The sequence below is a fragment of the Oncorhynchus gorbuscha genome, linkage group LG02 (assembly GCF_021184085.1).
Source record: "Oncorhynchus gorbuscha isolate QuinsamMale2020 ecotype Even-year linkage group LG02, OgorEven_v1.0, whole genome shotgun sequence".
Classification (NCBI taxonomy): Eukaryota; Metazoa; Chordata; class Actinopteri; order Salmoniformes; family Salmonidae; genus Oncorhynchus; species Oncorhynchus gorbuscha.
Genome location: NC_060174.1, coordinates 29,857,200 through 29,873,837, shown reverse-complemented (window position 1 = coordinate 29,873,837; position 16,638 = coordinate 29,857,200). Strand labels below are relative to the sequence as shown.

The 16,638-nt window shown below is 40.3% G+C and overlaps 1 protein-coding gene and 1 long non-coding RNA gene across 3 annotated transcripts in view; both read left to right on the top strand.

The window, feature by feature from the left end:
• LOC124000604 (ran-binding protein 10) overlaps nucleotides 1–16,638 on the top strand; it is a 37,197-nt gene that overhangs the window by 2,504 nt on the left and 18,055 nt on the right. The gene's annotated exons all lie outside the window — the stretch shown is intronic.
• Nucleotides 2,625–3,624, top strand: LOC124000613. Its single transcript, XR_006832638.1, has 2 exons — nucleotides 2,625–2,833; nucleotides 3,071–3,624. It is a non-coding gene; the product is annotated as an uncharacterized LOC124000613 (long non-coding RNA).

Below are 16,638 nucleotides of genomic sequence, written 5' to 3'. Positions count from 1 at the left end.
AGCACACAGCTGGCACGAAGGAATATTGTTCACAAAAGGAGTTGTGGTGTATCTAGTATTTGTCATTGAGTCCTGAAAATCATATTTTACCATTCCATTGTGTGGGTTGTTGTCTTACGGTTGATGTAGCTTGTGTCATTGGAGCTAATCTCTTTTTTTGGGGGTTATTTAACTTTCCATCTCCTTTTGTCTTTACACTATCATCAAGCTGGAAGGATAGACATTTTACTCTGTCTGCACGAGAGGTCGACCGATAATGATTTTTCATCGCTGATACCGATTATTGGAGGACCAAAAAAGCCGATACCGCTTAATCAGACTATTTTATTATTATTTTTTAGTTGTAATAATGACAATTACAACAATACTGAATGAACACTTTTAACTTAATATAATACATCAATAAAATCAATTTAGCCTCAAATAAATAATGAAACATGTTCAATTTGGTTTAAGTAATGCAAAAACAAAGGTGTTGGAGAATAAAGTAAAAGTGCAATATGTGCCATGTAAGAAAGCTTACATTTAAGTTCCTTGATCAGAACATATGAAAGCTGGTGGTTCCTTTTTAACATGAGTCTTCAATATTCCCAGGTAAGAAGTTTTAGGTTGTAGTTATTATAGGACTATTTCCCTCTATACCATTTGTATTTCATATACAGTGGGGCAAAAAAAGTATTTAGTCAGCCACCAATTGTGCAAGTTCTCCCACTTAAAAAGATGAGAGGCCTGTAATTTTCATCATAGGTACACTTAAACTATGACAGACAAAATGAGAAAAAAAATCCAGAAAATCACATTGTAGGATTTTTTATGAATTTATTTGCAAAATATGGTGGGAAATAAGTATTTGGTCACCTACAAACAAGCAAGATTTCTGGCTCTCACAGACCTGTAACTTCTTCTTTAAGAGGCTCCTCTGTCTTCCACTCATTACCTGTATTAATGGCACCTGTTTGAACATGTTATCAGTATAAAATACACCTGTCCACAACCTCAAACAGCCACACTCCAAACTCCACTATGGCCAAGACCAAAGAGCTGTCAAAGGACACCAGAAACAAAATTGTAGACCTGCACCAGGCTGGGAAGACTGAATCTGCAATAGGTAAGCAGCTTGGTTTGAAGAAATCAACTGTGGGAGCAATTATTAGGAAATGGAAGACATACAAGACCACTGATAATCTCCCTCGATCTGGGGCTCCACGCAAGATCTCACCCCGTGGGGTCAAAATGATCACAAGAACGGTGAGCAAAAATCCCAGAACCACACGGGGAGACCTAGTGAATGACCTGCAGAGAGCTGGGACCAAAGTAACAAAGCCTACCATCAGTAACACACTACGCCGCCAGGGACTCAAATCCTGCAGTGCAAGACGTGTCCCCCTGCTTAAGCCAGTACATGTCCAGGCCCGTCTGAAGTTTGCTAGAGAGCATTTGGATGATCCAGAAGAAGATTGGGAGAATGTCATATGGTCAGATGAAACCAAAATATAACTTTTTGGTAAAAACTCAACTCGTCGTGTTTGGAGGACCAAGAATGCTGAGTTGCATCCAAAGTACACCATACCTACTGTGAAGCATGGGGGTGGAAACATCATGCTTTGGGGCTGTTTTTCTGCAAAGGGACCATGACGACTGATCCATGTATCGTGAGATTTTGAGTGACAACCTCCTTCCATCAGCAAGGGCATTGAAGATGAAACGTGGCTGGGTCGTTCAGCATGACAATGATCCCAAACACCCCCCCCCCCCCCCGGCAACGAAGGAGTGGCTTCCAGGACCTTGAAAGAAGCCTTTCAAGGTCCTGGAGTGGCCTTGAAGAACTTGCACAATTGGTGTCTGACTAAATACTTTTTTGCCCCACTGTACCTTTGACTATTGGATGTTCTTATAGGCACTTTAGTATTGCCAGTGTAACAGTATAGCTTCCGTCCCTCACCGCTACCTGGGCTCGAACCAGGAACACATCGACAACAACCACCCTCGAAGCAGCGTTACCCATGCAGAGCAAGGGGAACAACCACTCCAAGTCTGAGTGACATTTGAAACGCTATGAGCGTGCACCCCGCTAACTAGCAAGCCATTTCACCTGGTTAATATTGCCTGCTAACCTTTCTTTTAGCTAAATATGCAGGTTTAAAAATATATACTTGTATATTGATTTTAAGAAAGGCATTGATGTTTATGGTTAGGTACACGTTGGAGCAACGACAGTCCTTTTTCTCGAATGCGCACCGCATCGATTATATGCAACGCCAGACACTCTAGATAAACTAGTAATATCATCAACCATGTGTAGTTATAACTAGTGATTATGATTGATTGTTTTTTTACAAGATAAGTTTAATGCTAGCTAGCAACTTACCTTGGCTTCTTACTGTGTTCGCGTAACAGGCAGGCTCCTCATGGAGTGCAATGAGAGGCAGGTGGTTAGGGCGTTGGACTAGTTAACCGTAAGGTTGCAAGATTGAATCACTGAGCTGACAAGGTAAAAATCTGTCGTTCTTCCCCTGAACAAGGCAGTTCACCCACCGTTCCTAGGCCGTCATTGAAAATAAGAATGTGTTCTTAACTGACTTATCTAGTTAAATAAAGGTGTAAAAAAATATATATTTAAAAAAACGGTCAAATCGGTGTCCAAAAATACCGATTTCCGATTGTTATGGAAACTTGAAATTGGCCCTAATTAATCGGCCATTCCGATTAATCGGTCGACCTCTAGTCTGCACAGCTTCCCAGGCAACCACCACAGCAGGAATGCTGTGATACAAAATCAGCTTTCCCAAGGCAAAGAAGGGGGGATATGCTGTGAAGACAAACCCAACATACTGTAAGTCATAGTTATTAATTTCAAATCTGCATCAATTGAGCATTTCAGGCACACAAAAATTCCAAATACAAACATTGAAAAGTTTCACAAAACAGTTCATGACCAAATATTGCATATTTCAAATTGAGTACTTCAAAAACTAGAATGAGTAGATCACTACATCAATGAATTGATAGCATTAACTCAGAACAGTAAGTAAAAGGAAATTAAACATTTCCCTTTTCAAAAACATTACAGGCTACGTAGACAGGCTCCTGGATCTCCTCTTCAACGAGGTCACCCATGATCCAGCGCCGTATGTGGGGAAGCTGTGCAAGCTGTCCATCCCAGGACCCCTATCTGCCCCGTGTGAAAGGCCTGACAAGGAGGTGGCCATAGCTGGATTTGTCTCCAGCTTCAATCTTGGGGGTTACTGAAGCCTGCTTGATTGAAGCTGGATACATGGGTCCCCCTCCTCTCCCGCTCCCCTCCCCCATCAATCTCTGTAGTTGGTTGTATTTCTTAAAGCCTAAGTAATTCCCTTTTACGTGAAACAATATCACATTGTGTTACTTTGTATTGTTGTTTTTTCAAGCTTTAGGATGGGAGTGTAGTGTTACACATTTTACGAATCAATGTGTCGTGCAGACTGTAGGTGCCTATATTAGGCTTATGGCTCAATTCCTCTTTTTTTAATGTCAAATGATATCTCACCATTTATTTCTCACCTTTATTTATAATGAGTGTTCATGTTGATCAGTATTTCGGCAATGGTCTATTGTAAAATATCCAATAAATGTCTGATAAATGCATACAATGCTGAACATATTGTCTTTTATAACACTAACGCAGAGTCACAAATAAATCGGGGTGACTCGCCGAGCAAGTCTCGAAGCCAGGCCTCCAGCACTAATGACGAACATTCTAACCACTGCACCAATAACGGATATTTCTAGGCCATGTATTTATTGTGCAAGTATAGTTAGGCCTTGTCCAGAAGAAACTCTAAACCCTCCTCCCTAGGCACTTGTGTAGATCTGAAATGACTTGAAAGGTGTAAGCAATATAGTTAATGCACTTTGTAAATCTCAGCTCTGTTAAAAGTACACTCAAGATAAACTTTTATTGATCATAGTGATTCAGGAGTATCATTAAAAGCAGGTTAACACGCCCCACCAACATTGGACAACTATACAGAAAGCTCTTCAATTGTAGAAATAAGTCAATCAAATCAGTGAGAGGATGGTCAAATTAACTGACACTGACATGGTGGCATAACAGGAAGATCTGAATTCCATGAACCAAGAGGTTGAGTTCAAATTTCAGTTGTAGACATGTTCAATTATTATTGCTGTGTAAATGAACATGCATAATGTAATCATTAATGTTAAAAACACTATGTTAAAAGCGCTGTGTGTGAGAGCATCCCTGACCTTGTCAACAGACAAAAGGAGCTGTGAATGGATCAGGGGTTCACCAATCAGGGCCTTAATGGGCTTGGCAACAGTAACAAGGTGTGATGTGTAATGATGAACAATGTTTTTGGGAGGGAGAACGTTTCTTTGGGACCATCAGGCAAAGTACTGACAACTGATGCACAGCAATGTTCTTGCATGAAATGTGTCGAGAACATTAATATCATATATATTCTAAGAATATGGCAACTTTGTCCATTGTATGTTTGCGACGTTGATGGAATATTCTCTTACCCCTCAGAAAACTGGACACTCAAACATCACGGGTAACATTACAAAAACGTTCTCTCTCCCTAGAATTGTTAGCTGGGATAATGCTTGTTGTGTAATCATAGAAAGTGTCTAACATCGTTCTACATGTTTAGTCAACTGTCAAATCTAATCCCACAACAGTGCTATGAATCATCAGACTGAGTTATTATAGGTCCACAGTCTCTGTAGTTAGCCTAGCCGTTAGCACGTTGGGCCAGTAACTGAATGGTTGCTAGTTTGAATCCCTGTGCCCGACAAGGGCAAAACTCTGTTGATCTGCCCTTGAGCAAGGCACTTAACCCTAATTGCTCCAGTGTTGTGGTCAATAATGGCTGATCCCTGGCCATGACCCCACTTTCCATTTCACACCTCTCACTCATACAGGTTACCCACTTGTACATGCAGTAAAACAGAACAAATATAAGCACCTCCTATTTTACATTTGAATATAAAGGAAACAAAATCACACCTCATTGAGAGACAATTGTAAGGTCAGTATAAGGCCCCGGTATTAACATAGGCCTACCTCTTGAATCTACAGAAAGAGTAGCCTACTTGTGCAATTCTCTTAAAGGGATTGGACACGCATTAGGTGGCTGTGGTGGGGGTGCTGGATTTAGGTCTAGGTACACTGCTTTGGTCTGTTTTTGTCTGGTCTTGAAAGTAATAAGGATTTCATGATAATTCGTGACTGGTAAAATCCCATTAGTTGATAGTGGCTCAAAAAAACTGTGTTTTGTTATTTAGGCTGTTTTACATGGGTGGACGTGTGAAGGGATTGTGGGACTACAGTACAGTCGGATGTGGGGAAATGATGTTGTTTCTCAAGGCATCTAAAGTTATAGGCTTGTTACCCCCGCATATCTTAAAAGGACCCATGAGAGCCAATGTGAAGTTATGCCTGTCAAATTATTTTTTCCCCTTATATTTTTGAGAGATTAAGGCGCGTGTGTGAGATATATATAAAGTTCGCAAAGTTCAAGGGGGCCGAATACTTTCGCAAGGCACTGTGTGTGTATATACATACATACATACATACATACATACATACATACATACATACATACATACATACATACATACATACATACATACATACATACATACATACATACATACATACATACATACATACATACATACATACACACAGTGCCTTGCGAAAGTATTCGGCCCCCTTGAACTTTGCGACCTTTTGCCACATTTCAGGCTTCAAACATAAAGATATAAAACTGTATTTTTTTGTGAAGAATCAACAACAAGTGGGACACAATCATGAAGTGGAACGACATTTATTGGATATTTCAAACTTTTTTAACAAATCAAAAACTGAAAAATTGGGCGTGCAAAATTATTCAGCCCCTTTACTTTCAGTGCAGCAAACTCTCCAGAAGTTCAGTGAGGATCTCTGAATGATCCAATGTTGACCTAAATGACTAATGATGATAAATACAATCCACCTGTGTGTAATCAAGTCTCCGTATAAATGCACCTGCACTGTGATAGTCTCAGAGGTCCGTTAAAAGCGCAGAGAGCATCATGAAGAACAAGGAACACACCAGGCAGGTCCGAGATACTGTTGTGAAGAAGTTTAAAGCCGGATTTGGATACAAAAAGATTTCTCAAGCTTTAAACATCCCAAGGAGCACTGTGCAAGCGATAATATTGAAATGGAAGGAGTATCAGACCACTGCAAATCTACCAAGACCTGGCCCGTCCCTCTAAACTTTCAGCTCATACAAGGAGAAGACTGATCAGAGATGCAGCCAAGAGGCCCATGATCACTCTGGATGAACTGCAGAGATCTACAGCTGAGGTGGGAGACTCTGTCCATAGGACAACAACCAGTTGTATATTGCACAAATCTGGCCTTTATGGAAGAGTGGCAAGAAAGCCATTTCTTAAAGATATCCATAAAAAGTGTTGTTTAAAGTTTGCCACAAGCCACCTGGGAGACACACCAAACATGTGGAAGAAGGTGCTCTGGTCAGATGAAACCAAAATTGAACTTTTTGGCAACAATGCAAAACGTTATGTTTGGCGTAAAAGCAACACAGCTCATCACCCTGAACACACCATCCCCACTGTCAAACATGGTGGTGGCAGCATCATGGTTTGGGCCTGCTTTTCTTCAGCAGGGACAGGGAAGATGGTTAAACTTGATGGGAAGATGGGATGGAGCCAAATACAGGACCATTCTGGAAGAAGACCTGAGACTGGGACGGAGATTTGTCTTCCAAGACAATGATCCAGAACATAAAGCAAAATCTACAATGGAATTGTTCAAAAATAAACATATCCAGGTGTTAGAATGGCCAAGTCAAAGCCCAGACCTGAATCCAATCGAGAATCTGTGGAAAGAACTGAAAACTGCTGTTCACAAATGCTCTCCATCCAACCTCACTGAACTCAAGCTGTTTTGCAAGGAGGAATGGGAAAAAATTTCAGTCTTTCGATGTGCAAAACTGATAGACATACCCCAAGCGACTTACAGCTGTAATCGCAGCAAAAGGTGGCGCTACAAAGTATTAACTTAAGGGGGCTGAATAACTTTGCACGCCCAATTTTTCAGTTTTTGATTTGTTTAAAAAAGTTTGAAATATCCAATAAATGTCGTTCCACTTCATGATTGTGTCCCACTTGTTGTTGATTCTTCACAAAATAATACAGTTTTATATCTTTGTTTGAAGCCTGAAATGTGGCAAAAGGTCGCAAAGTTCAAGGGGGCCGACTACTTTCGCAAGGCACTGTACATACATACATACATACATACATACATACATACATACATACATACAGTTGAAGTCGGCAGTTTACGCACACCTTACGTACACATTTAAACTCAGTTTTTCACAATTCGTGACATTTAATCATAGTAAAAATTCCCTGTTTTAGGTCAGTTAGGATCACCACTTTATTTTAAGAATGTGAAATGCCAGAATAATAGTAGAGAGAGGGATTTATTTCAGCTTTTATTTCATTCATCACATTCCCAGTGGGTCAGAAGTTTACATACACTCAATTCATATTTGGTAGCATTAAATTGTTTAACTTGGGTCAAATGTTTCGGGTAGCTTTCCACAAGCTTCCCACAATAAGTTGGGTGAATTTTGGCCCATTCCTCCTGACTGAGCTGGTGTAACGGAGTCAGGTTTGTAAGGCCTCCTTGCTCGCACACACTTTTTCAGTTCTGCCCACACATTTTCTATAGGATTGAGGTCAGGGCTTTGTGATGGCCACTCCAATACCTTGATTTTGTTGTCCTTAAGCCATTTTGCAACAACTTTGGAAGTGTGCTTGGGGTCATTGTCCATTTGGAAGACTCATTTGCGACCGAGCTTTAACTTCCTGATTGATGTCTTGTGGATATATTGAAGCAACATCTCATAATTTTCCACCCTCATGGTGCCATCTATTTTGTGAAGTGCACCAGTCCCTCCTGCAGCAAAGCACCCCCACAACATGACGCTGCCACCCCCGTGCTTCATTGTTGGGATGGTGTTCTTCGGCTTGCAAGCCTCCCCCTTTTTCCCACAAACATATCGATGGTCATTATGGCCAAACAGTTCTATTTTTGTTTCATCAGACCAGAGGACATTACTCCAAAAACAACGATCTTTGTCCCCATGTGCAGTTGCAAACCGTAGTCTGCCTTTTTTTATGGCGGTATTGGAGCATTGGCTTCTTCCTTGCTGAGCCGTCTTTTTAGTTTATGTCGATATTGTAATCGTTTTACTGTGGGTATAGATATTTTGCACTTGTTTCCTTCAGCATTTTCACAAGGTCCTTTGCTGTTTTTCTGGGATTGATTTGCACTTTTCGCACCAAAGTACGTACATCTCTTGGAGACAGAATTAGTCTCCTTCCTGAACGGTATGATGGCTGCGTGGTCCCATGGTGTTTATACTTGCGTACTATTGTTTGTACAGATAAACGTGGTACCTTCAGGCATTTGGACATTGCTCCCAAGGATGAACCAGACTGTGGAGGTCTACAATTTATTTTCTGAGGTCTTTGCTGATTTCTTTTGATTTTCCCATGATGTCAACAGAGGGACTGATTTTGAAGCTAGGCCTTGAAATACATCCACAGGTACACCTCCAATTGACTCAAATTATGTCAATTAGCCTATCAGAAGCTTCTAAAGCGATGACACAATTTTCTGGATTTTTCAAAGCTGTTTAAAGGCACAGTCAATTTAGTGTATGTAAACTTCTGATCCACTGGAATTGTGAAACAGTGAAATAATCTGTCTGAAAACAATTGTTATACAAATTACTTGTCATACACAAAGTATATGTCGTAACCGACTTGCCAAAACTATAGTTTGTTAACAAGAAATTTGTGGAGTGGTTGAGAAATGAGTTTGTTTGTGTGTGTGTGTGTGTGTGTGTGTGTGTGTGTGTGTGTGTGTGTGTGTGTGTGTGTGTGTGTGTGTGTGTGTGTGTGTGTGTTTTTCCAACAATTTTTCCATCCTAAAAATTAGGAATAAGCAAAGGCTTTGATTTGTGGTCAAACAGATGGAAAAGTCTTAGACAACATCTACCAGAAACAGTCTTAAAATCCAAACACAATACTGTTGCAGTAAAGACCCCTGCTAATTAATATCAACTAGAGGTCGAGCGACTATGATTTTTCAACGCCGATACCGATTATTGGAGGCCCAAAAAAGCCGATACCGATTAATCGGACAATTTATAAAAAATTTAAAAATGAGTTGTAATAATGACAATTACAACAATTCTGAATAAACACTTATTTTAACTTCATATAATACATCAATAAAATCAATTTAGCCTCAAGTAAATGATGAAACATGTTCAATTTATTTTAAATAATGCAAAAACAAAAGTGTTGGAAAGTAAAAGTGCAATATGTGCTATGTAAGAAAGCTAATGTTTCAGTTCCTTGCTCAGAACATGAGAACATATGAAAGCTGGTGGTTCCTTTTAACATGAATTTTCAATAATCCCAGGTAAGAAGTTTTAGGTTGTAGATATTATAGGACTATTTCCCTCTATACCATTTGTATTTCATTAACTTTGACTATTAGATGTTCTTATAGGCACTTTAGTATTGCCAGTGTAACAGTATATCTTCCGTCCCTCTCCTCGCTCCTCCCTGGGTTCGAACCAGCAACACAACGACAACGGCAACCATCGAAGCAGCGTTACTCATGCAGAGCAAGGGGAACAACTACTAGAAGGCTCGGAGCGAGTGACGTTTGAAACTCTATTAGCGCGCACTAACTAGCTAGCTATTTCACTTCGGTTACACCAGCCTCATCTCGGGAGTTGATAGGCTTTAAGTCATAAACAGCGCAATGCTTGACGCACAAGGAAGAGCTGCTGGCAAAATGCACGAATGTGCTGTTTGAATTAATGTTTACACGCCTGCTTCTGCCTACCACCGCTCAGTCAGATACTTGTATGCTCAGTCAGATTATATGCAACACAGGACACGCTAGATAATATCTAGTAATATCATCAACCATGTGTAGTTAACTTGTGATTATGATTGATAGTTTTTTGTAAGATAAGTTTAATGCTAGCTAGCAACTTACCTTGGCTTACTACATTCGCGTAACAGGCAGTCTCCTTGTGGAGTGCAATGAGAGAGAGGCAGGTCGTTATTGCGTTGGACTAGTTAATTGTAAGGTTGCAAGATTGGATCCCCCGAGCTGACAAGGTGAAAATCTGTCGTTCTGCCCCTGAACGAGGCAGTTAACCCACCATTCCTAGGCCGTCATTGAAAATAAGAATGTGTTCTTAACTTACTTGCCTGGTTAAATAAAGGTCTAAACATTTTTTTTTGAAAGCATCAGCAAATCGGCGCCCAAAAATACAGATTTCTGATTGTTATGAAAACTTGAAATCAGCCCTAATTAATCGGCCATTCCGGTTAATCGGTCGACATCTAATATCAACACTTCTATTTAGTTTTGGCTGAATTATTTGTTTTTTCTCACAAATTTGAACAGTACAATCGAGAACAGCACAGTACAGTTAAGTTATGAAAAGTAGAGTTAAGTACAGTAGAGCACACGAGTACAGTATAATTTACTTTATTGTACTGTACATACTGTATCTACTGTACTATGCTCTACTGTGATGTCCAAACTTGTGAAAAATAGTCATCTATGATTTGTTTCAGATTTAGTCTGGTCCGGACTAACCAAAATTGTTCTTGTTTGGGGGCCAGTGTGTAGAATAATACGCACTTATGTGAAAAAAGGATATTGCATATTTATACCTTTTTGTGTACCTATTCAGGATACATCACTATGAAGAGAATGATATTCATATCTATAATTATGCATTTCTGTATAGTACTGCTCCGGGACGTATGTTGTAATTCCATTTCCGTAATTTCGTTACCAGATGTAAATCCACTTCACCATTTGATTTTGATGTTTAACAAACCACCAAATTCTATGCCTAAGGACTACAATTTACAAAGAACATGTCACAAAAACACATTTATTGGAAGAACTGTGCAGATGCAAAGTTTTGTAACAGAATTATGGTAATCTCCCTCCCCTCCCCAGTCTGTTTTATGCGACCACATTTGAAAAATAAATAAAAACCTCTTAAATATCGGCTCCGAATTATGATTAAAACATGTCTGCAGAAAGAATCGGGTGTCAGCTATGACACCTTGAGTTAAAAAATAAGGAATTTTGGTTATTGAACTACATGTTTGTTTGGCATACTTTAAGTAAAAAGTCCAAGCGTAATTCCGTCACAGTGGATTTGCCCTCCCCCCAGAAGCCACTGTGTTTTGTGAAGAACTTTTCAATATTGGATAGGCATTTTATGTTTGTTTTATTCCTCTGCCGAGTTGTCAGTTTCTGTTACTTTTCTTTACCCTGGTGATTTTGATGCTATTTTGACCAGTGTACCAGTTTCCTTTTTGGCCATGGTTAGGCCAAGGCCTATGTTCTGTTGAATACATGGTGGAGTTGGGAACGTGTGGGAGGCTATATCTCAGGATCTGGCCTATGAAAGCGTTGTATGTAGCCTACATTGTGTAAGAATTCTGTGGTCAGTTTTATCTCTGTCAATGGACGAAAACAAGAAAGGCGTACATTTTAAGGTAGTTATCAATTGTTGATTAAAGTAGGGCCATCTTTAGTCTACTATCTTTAGTCAACTCTGCTCATCATTGGTCATTTTGTTTTTAGAAAACAGCATCAGCTTGCCTGATTAACTAAAGAGCAGGTAGCCTAGGCTACTTGATTGTCTTATTTAATTTATTTTTATTTAACTTGGCAAGTAATTTAATAACAAATTCTTATTTACAATGACGGCCTACCAAAAGGCCTGCGGGGATGGAGGTCGGGGATAAAAAGAATACAATATAAATATAGGACAAAACACACATCACAACAAGAGACAACACTACATAAAGAGAAACCTAAGACAACAAGGCAGCAACACATGACAACACAGCATGGTAGCAAAACAACATAACAACATGGTAGCAGCACAAGACGTGGTGCAAACATTATTGGGCACAGTCAACAGCACAATGGTCAAGAAGGTAGAGACTAGAGGTCGACCGATGAATCGGAATGGCCGATTGATTAGGGCCGATTTCATGTTTCCATAACAATCGGAAAAATGTATTTTTGGACACTGATTTGGCCAATTTTTTAAAATGTATTTCTTTACACCTTTTATTTAATCTTTATTTAACTAGGTAAGTCAGTTAAGAACACATTCTTATTTTCAAGGACGGCCTAAGAACGGTAGGTTAACTGCCTCGCTCAGGGGCAGAACGACATATTTTTACTTTGTCAGCTCGGGGGATTCAATCTTGCAACCTTACAGTTAACTAGGTCAACACTAACCACTGGCCTCTCATTGCACTCCACGAGGAGACTGCCTGTTACGCGAATGCAGTAAGAAGCCAAGGTAAGTTGCTAGCTAGCATTAAACTTATCTTATAAAAAACAATCAATCAATCATAATCACTAGTTAACTACACATGGTTGATTATTACTAGTTTATCTAGTGTGTCCTGCGTTGCATATAATCGATGCGGTGCATATTCGTGAAAAAGAACTATCGTTACTCCAATGTGTACCTAACCATAAACATCAATGCCTTTCTTAAAATCAATACACAGAAGTATATATTTTTAAACCTGCATATTTAACTAAAAGAAATCCAGGTTAGCAGGCAATATTAACCAGGTGAAATTGTGTCACTTCTCTTGCGTTCATTGCACGCAGAGTCGGAGTATATGCAACAGTTTGGGCCGCCTAATTTTCAAGAATTCTACGTAATTATGACAGAACATTGAAGGTTTTTTGTGTGTTATCATGTTATAACTAAGTCTATGATTTGATAGAGCAGTCTGACTGGGTGATGGTAGGCACCAGCAGGCTCGTAAGCATTCATTCAAACAGCGTTTGCCAGCAGCTGTTTATGACTTCAAGCCTATCAACTCCCGAGATTAGGCTGGTGTAACCAACGTGAAATGGCTAGCTAGTTAGCGGGGTGTGTGCTCATAGAGTTTCAAACGTCACTCGCGCTGAGACTTTGAGTGGTTGTTCCCCTTGCTCTGCATGGGTAATGCTGCTTCGAGGGTGGCTGTTGTCGTTGTGTTCCTGGCTCGAGCCCAGGTAGCGGCGAGGTGAGGGATGGAAGCTATACTTTTACACTGGCAATACTAAAGTGCCTATAAGAACATCCAATAGTCAAAGGTTAATGAAATACAAATGGTATAGAGAGAAATAGTCCTATAATAACTACAACCTAAAACTTCTTACCTGGGAATATTGAAGAATATGTTAAAGAATATGTTAAAGATGTTAAAAAGGAACCACCAGCTTTCATATGTTCTCATGTTCTGAGCAAGGAACTTAAATGTTGGCTTTCTTACATGGCACATATTGTGCTTTTACTTTCTTCTCCAACACCTTTGTTTTTGCATTATTTAAACCAAATTGAACATGTTTCATTATTTATTTGAGGCTAAATTGATTTTAGTGATGTATTATATTAAGTTAAAATAAGTGTTCATTCAGTATTGTTGTAATTGTAATTTATTACAAATACATTTGTAAAAATTGGCGGATTAATTGGTATCGGCTTTTTTGGGCCCCCAATAATCGGTATCGGTGTTGAAAAATCATAATCGGTCGACCTCTAGTAGAGACAACAATACATCACACAAAGCAGCTCCAACTGTCAGTAAGAGTGTCTATGATTGAGTCTTTGAATGAAAAGATTGAGATAAAATTCTCCAGTTTGAGTGTTTGTTGCAGTTTGTTCCAGTTGCTAGCTGCAGCGAACTGAGAAGAGGAGCGACCCGGGGATGTGTGCTTTGGGGACCTTTAACAGAATGTGACTGGCAGAACGGGAGTTGTATGTAATTCATCAGTGTGTTTAATGAAGTGGTGGTATAGGAATGAGATTAGTGTACCATAGACACATATGGTAAGTGATTGGCCTTTGTACTTGCTTCTTTGTGTGATTTAGCCTGTATGTGCTTTCTGAAGGGATTCTATATTTCATGCCATGTGCTATTGGGTAATTATAGAGCCCATAGGACACATGGCTGACTCTTTAACCATGCCCTGTGATTCCTTTAAGCTGATTGCAATGTTTGCACAGAGAGAGGGTTTATTGTCTTCTGAAGAACCAATCATGCATGTTCAGTCGGAGGTGACATCACCGGATTGTGTGACATCACTAGATTGTGGTTTCCCCCCAGTCTCTCTATGTGAAGCTGTGATGCAGTGTTTGCTAACACTGGCATATTTATTTATATAATTTAATTTGTTTTTTTATTAGTTTCCTTAGGCATGTTTTTTTGTCTGTCGTGGGTAGTTCTGCTGTACATGTTTCTGGTAACCACTGCCTTGACCATGAGGGAGATCTTTTGACTCTGGACTGGAAGCCTTGGAAAGAGAGTCTATCAGCGGTATCAAAACAAATCTAGCCTAACCAGTAAAAACATGGAAGAGTAAACCTAAACCATTTGCTCTATAAACGGACATCATATTTTTCCCTAAGCAACAAAATGGAGCACATTTTAACAGCTATGAAGCCTATAATGTTTGAGTAGGCTTGTGTTGTGCTCTAACAACACATTTTGTAACCAAGTACTTAGATTTATATGACTGCTACACAACATTGCAACCAAAAGCTACCTCTCCTGATTTGTTGGATAGCCAGCAAAAAAAACACCCTTCTTTCTTGCCTAAATCCAAGATGGCGCCGACAGATAGGGCAGCTCTGCTTCTAGCTCCTTTGCAGTATTTTTTATTTTTTTGTGTGTGTTATTTCTTACATTATTAGCCCAGAATATTTGTTATGTTATTACATACAGCCGGAAATAACTTTTGGATATCGGTGGTAACTCACCAGCATTACGACCGGGAATACGACTTTCCCAAATTGGATCCTTTAATCGTACCCCCAGGGCAATTGAACTGATTCCAGAGGCTGAACCAAAATTCCACCGGCGGAGAAGAGGTATTCGGAGTCGACTTCTAGTCCGACTCAGGAGGCGTGCACACCATCCACCGCTTCAGAGTATATTACTCGCTAATATTCAGTCTCTGGATAATAAAGTAGACAAGGTCAGGGTGAGAATCTCCTTCCGGAGAGACATCAGGGATTGTAGCATACTCTATACTGTCTCTGTCCATAAAGCCAGCTGGGTTCTCAGTATATTGCGCAGAAAGGAATAAAGAACTCTCTTGGAAGAAGAAAGGTGAGGGTGTATGTTTCATGATTAACCACTCATGGTGTAATTGTTACAACACCTGAACTAGAATTCCTCACAACCAAATGCCGATCGTATTATCTCCCAAGATAAATATCTTCGGTTATAGTTACAGCCGTGTATATTCCCCCTCAAGCTGATACCACGACGGCCCTCAAATAACTTCACAAATTTGAGGTTCTACCAACACATTAACTGTAGCACTCGCTCTGAGAAAACAACATTAGACCACTGCTACTCAGCTTTTCAAAATGCCTACAAGGCCCTCCCTTAGGCAAATCTAATCACAACTCCATTTTGCTCCTCCCTTCCTATAGGCAGAAACTCAAACAGGAAGTACCTGTGCTAAGGACTATTCAACACTGGTCTGACCAATCGGAATCTGTGCTTCAAGATTGTTTTGATCACGCGGACTGGGCTATGTTCCAGATAGCCTCTTAGAATAACATAGACGAATACACGGATACGGTGACTGAGTTGATCAGGAAGTGTATAGGAGATGTTGTACCCACTGTGACTATTAAAATCCCTCCTAACCAGAATCCGTGAATAGATGGCAGCATTCGTGTAAAAGTGAAAGCGTGAACCACCGCATTTAACTGTGGCCAGGCGACTGGGAATATGGCCGAATACAAACAGTTTAGCTATTCCCTCTAAGCAATCAAGCTTCGCTAGGCTGCCGTCCCAGATGGCATCCCTAGCCGCGTCCTCAGAGCATGCACAGATCAGCTGGCTGGAGTGTTTACAGACATATTCAATCTCTCCCTATTCCAGTCTGCTGTCCCCACTTGCTTCAAGATGTCCACCATTGTTCCTGTACCCAGGAAAGCAAAGGTAACTGAACTAAATGACTATCACCTCGTAGCACTCACTTCTGTCATCATGAAGTGCTTTGAGGCTAGTTATGGATCATATCACCTAACACCCTAGACCCACTTCAATTTGCTTACTGCCCCAATAGATCCACAGACGATGCCATCACACTGCATACTGCCCTATCACATCTGTACAAGAGGAATATTTATGTAAGAATGCTGTTCATTGACTATAGCTCAGCATTCAACACCATAGTACCCTCCAAGCTCATCATTAAGCTTGAGGCCCTGGGTCTTAACCCCGTCCTGTGCAACTGGGTCTTGGACTTCCTGACAGGCTGCCCCCAGGTGGTGAAGGTAGGAAACAACATCTCCACTTCGCTGATCTTCAACACGGGCCCCTCAAGGGTGCTCAGCACCCTCCTATACTCCGTGTTCACCCATGACTGCATGACCATGCACGCCTCCAACTCAACACAACGGTAGTAGGCCCGATACCAACAATGACGAGAGAGCCTACAGAGTGGAGGTGAGGCCCCTGGGA